This window comes from Macrobrachium rosenbergii, chromosome 49, assembly GCF_040412425.1.
Source record: "Macrobrachium rosenbergii isolate ZJJX-2024 chromosome 49, ASM4041242v1, whole genome shotgun sequence".
NCBI lineage: Eukaryota > Metazoa > Arthropoda > Malacostraca > Decapoda > Palaemonidae > Macrobrachium > Macrobrachium rosenbergii.
Window position 1 is genome coordinate 35,398,606 of NC_089789.1, and position 5,000 is coordinate 35,403,605.

A 5,000-nucleotide genomic window follows, 5' to 3' on the forward strand; every position below is an offset into this window, starting at 1 on the left:
CCATTTCGATGAGCAAAGTAATACAGTACCGAATGCAGTCACGAGGAAATCATTAAAATGAAATATACTTTACTTTATCACTCAGTCATTTTATGTCGCGTTTTTCTTTAAGTATTTATACGCATTTGACACGTACGAACTTATGTACATTACTCCATGGTAGGACACTGGGCTTATATAGTATGTATATATATATATATATATATATATATATATATATATATATATATATATATATGTATATATATATATATACACACACACACACACACACACATATATATATATATATATATATATATATATATATATATATATATATATATATATATATATATATATATACACACACACACACACACACATATATATATATATATATATATATATATATATATATATATATATATACACACATATATATCTGTGTGTGTGCAAGTGTCTTTTTCATAAAATCTACCAATATATATATATATATATATATATATATATATATATATATATATATATATATATATATATATAATATCTGTGTGTGTGCAAGTGTCATAACCATACATATCTCTCTGAGAGAGTTAGAATAAAATCATATTACATGACACGTGTGATAATTACACGGTCCAAGGAAAATGATTTCCCTAGCCTTTTGGTTCTAAGACTTGCACAAGAAGGCTATGATTTGGTTCGAGTTCCATCAACTCTTTGTAAAAATGACATGGCAGGGGCGTTCACATTTCGTTCTTCCTTCCTCTTTAATCTGGGGTTGGGTACATTCGAAAATACTTCAATTTGAGGCGCTGTGAGTGGCGTGGAATTAAAACCTATATTTATTACATCTATTTCAATTACAAAAGCGCAGTTTCCTTTCGCTGGAAATATTCAGTACACAAAGTCCTAAAAATTATGCTAAGTTTAGAACCTCAGAGTATAGAGTTAATAAAACAGAAACAAAACTAAAAATATATTTCAATTTTCTCGTCCCTTCAAAAAACCGTCAATCTGGCAAATTACATTTCCAGGTATGGAACCCTGCTATCTCTCTCTCTCTCTCTCTCTCTCTCTCTCTCTCTCTCTCTCTCTCTCTCTCTCTCTCTCTCTTCTTGTTTGACAATTCATTTTTCATCCTTAATGAAAAATTTATTTACATCTCGGCATGCGAATGTGTGGATGTTTAATTAACTTTCACAGAGGGAAAGTAATATCTTCCCGCAAGTAGCAAATTTTTATCACGTTACTTTCAAAGCAAAATTAGAGTTTTATGCGTGTTACGAACCTGGAGGAAAATTAAAATTAAATAACAGGCATATAGACACGTGTGACCTTAGAATTTTAATCTAAGAAAAGTTCAAGCCTAAATTTTTATACAGATATATACATACACACGTATTTATATGTATACAGATGATGTAAACATATATATACATAAGTGTATATATATATATATATATATATATATATATATATATATATATATATATATATATATATATATATATATATATATATATATATATATATATATATCTACCAGTACATGAACAAAATCAAATGGAATTCCATACTTCAATATTTGGAAAGATGGGTCCAGTATTTACGTAAGAGCTTCTAAGCAGACAAAAATATGAATAATAAGCCGGTATTTAATTATAAGTAAGCCTCCATTACTAACTGCCATAATAAATCAATTATATTTCAAGAATATACTGACATTTGCTTTAAAAAACAAACTCTGGTATCGCTAAGCAGATTTTTAAGAATATAGTAATATCTTGCTTAAAAAAAATCTGGAATGGCTAAACAGGACAGAGTTGAATCCAAGCCAGTACAGCAGATTCCTAACACCTGAAATAAAGTTAAATGAATTTCAGAGAAGCCTGGGAAGGAGAGGCAGGGGATATGAGAACAAATGAACAAAAGGCCCGAGAGACTACCAAAAAGACCAGCTGTGAATACGAAGAGAAAGGTAGGGAACAAGTTACGAGAGTTAGGGACAGCACTATAAAACAGACGAAGAATAAGACAGCGAGAAGGATTAAGACTGGATGTATGTAGGTAAGCAAATACGCAGGAGGAATATTCCCTGTGTCCTTTGAAGCTTAAGACGTCTGACAGTGATTTGGGAGGAAGGAAAATTGTCCAAGAAAAGGTTATGCTCCAATTCAACTGTCGATTCAACATGGCCGTGATACTGAAAGGTCATGCCAGTAAAAATAAGGTTTAAAAACAGTGTTAGAAATAATCTTTTGAAATAAACGATGAAAGCAAGCATAAAGAGCATTGCGAAGGGTACGACCAAAGCTTTCTGAATGTTTCATGAATGATGAAAAGAGGGAAAAGATATGTAGCTAAGGTTTCAGTCAACGCCCTCACAAAAGACCGAGTTCCGTACAACTGGCATAACAATCTTCGAGACCTGGAGACCAGGATTTCGTATTGTGTGAATGAAGATCCGTTTCGGATGAGCACGAATCATTCATACGCTCAATCTGACATGACTTTACTTTAAGGGAGATCGATAATTACGAAATGCTACACTTGATCACATCAGCCGTTGGAATCACTGCAGAAGCCACCGGCATTTGGTAAAATAACTTCTATGAGCAACAGGCATTCGCCCTTATTACTTGCTAGGATAATCATTTTTACAATTACATAAGAGTAACAGGCCCAAATGAAATTTTCCTATCCAGGGCAGCAGGCTAACCTGCTAAAATAAAAAATGATTGGTTAAAGTCGGAGAATCAAGGAAAATGACAGGTTGTAGCCGACGAAAAATCCAACATGCGATTAGTGAACCAGTGCTGAAACATAACGTCATTTTTACGACGAACCAAACTAACATGATTGGTTTAACCGACAATGTTCGCAAGACATGAAACCATAAAACTGCCAACCAACATATGATCAGCTGGACCGACAGACTTTGTTGGTACATGAAATTGTAAATGACATGACATAATTTTTTTTAATGAACTTTGTTGAGACATAATGGGATTTAAAAATCACATGCAATTAACAAAAGAACGATTATACTCAATGCCATTACATTCAATAAGAAAGATGGGACCCTTGTACAAACATGGGAGAACATATGATGCAAACACAGCGAGTAAAATGAATCCACAAGAAAAAAAAATATATAAAAAAGACGAGTAATAATCTTGCGGGAAAGTACAAAAATTCAGGGACAGAACGAAAAGAGCAACCAATTATAAAAACAGAGAAGGGGAGGGGAGTACTTGCTCGCTGAAACAAAAAAAAAAAAGAAAAAGGGGAGGAGCAGCACAAGAATAAAGCCAGCGCAATGTTTGAACAAAAGCAAAATTGTGAGCTTCGAAAGCAAACAAGTAAATAAAGAATAACTAAAAAAAAATGGGAAAAAAATCCGGTTTAGAACAACCATCTTCACAGTGGACTTGGCAAGGGGCAATCAAAAAAGGATAGATACAAAAAATAAAAGAATGAGAAAGGGAGCAGAAAGGGAGAGCCATGAAAAATAAAAAAAAAAAAAGTACAGGGAAGAGGGTGGAGAGCTTGGTCACTCAACAACAATAACAACTGATAGTCAGGGAAGCAAAAAGAAAGAATGACAACACTAAAAACATTTTATGTATATATATATATGTGTGTGTGTGTGTTTGTAATACAAACACACACATATATATATGTATATATAATAATATGTATGTGTATATATATATATATATATATATATATATATATATATATACATATATACATATATATGCTATTTGGGCATATTTTCTCTCTCATGCAATTTCTATTGAAGTCAATGGCATTGTTCGCTGAGACCATCTTTTTATTTAGAATATCATACCAAAGTCCAAATAAAAAGATAGTCTCCACAAATAATGTCACTGACTTTAATAGGAAAATATCTGTTTTTATACATATATACAGTATATATATATATATATATATATATATATATATATATATATATATATATATATATATATATATATATATATATATATATATATATATATATATATATAATATTCAATGGTACACGGCAAGCCATATTACATAAACGCTCAGGTATAGATAGAAATGAAGATATGTACACCTTAAAAAAATTAGCAAAGTGAGAAGCCCCGTTTAGGTAGAATAATGGGAAAAAATCCACACATGACATCTGGCGGTAACTGCAAGCAAACAGACACGCAGGCAACTGGAACCGAAAGCAAAACGTCTCAGCGAAGGTAAATATTAGGAACAAGATATTAAATGTCTTACTTAGTGGAATGCCTCCCTTCACCACAATATAGGTAAATTCAAATGCAACACTGTACCTTATCAGAGAAGAGATCACCATGAAGTTGAACCTTACCTCCTTCACCGTATTCTTGCGGTGCAGGCCTTAAGCAGAAATTATGGTACCACTGCACCATTTCCTGTAAGAGAAAAATAACTCATAACCATGATTCCAGTTGAAATGGACTCCTAAGGTTTCCTCTATCAGGTTCTAAGGATGACTATAATTAATCAAAATCTTCAAAGGTAGCGTCATATGAGCATGCTTTCAAGCACCATTGAAATTCTTGCAAGCGAGTTTTGCACCCGCGTCATATGAGCATGCTTTCAAGCACCATTGAAATTCTTGCAAGCGAGTTTTGCACCCAGTAGCCACTGTTAAGGACTCTCGCTCCTGCGACATGCCTTAAACATATAATGAAATATTTCGCTTAATCCCAATAAAAGATGTAACTAGAAGTACAGGAGATAAAAAAAATTACTGGACGATTCTTATGTCTGAAGGTAATCCTTTATCTGATCTCATGAATCTCTGCAGTTAGGAGATGATAAATAAAAATAAAAACATAACAGTTGTCTAAATATAGTAATCTGTCAAGTATAATGCAATTTCCCAGTTTATATACTTCTATATATAGGTATTAAAAAGCCTAATTTAAGAATCCTTGGTTGATTCAAAAGCGAAACTAAAGTTATAATGACTACTCCATACATACAACTTT

General features: G+C 32.4%; 1 long non-coding RNA gene across 1 annotated transcript in view; it reads right to left on the reverse strand.

The window, feature by feature from the left end:
- Window positions 1-4,322: 4,322 nt before the first annotated feature.
- LOC136832433 (uncharacterized) overlaps window positions 4,323-5,000 on the reverse strand; it is a 138,866-nt gene continuing 138,188 nt past the window's right edge. The window contains exon 3 of the long non-coding RNA XR_010851202.1: window positions 4,323-4,418. This is a non-coding gene — a long non-coding RNA (uncharacterized lncRNA). The remainder of the gene's footprint in view (window positions 4,419-5,000) is intronic.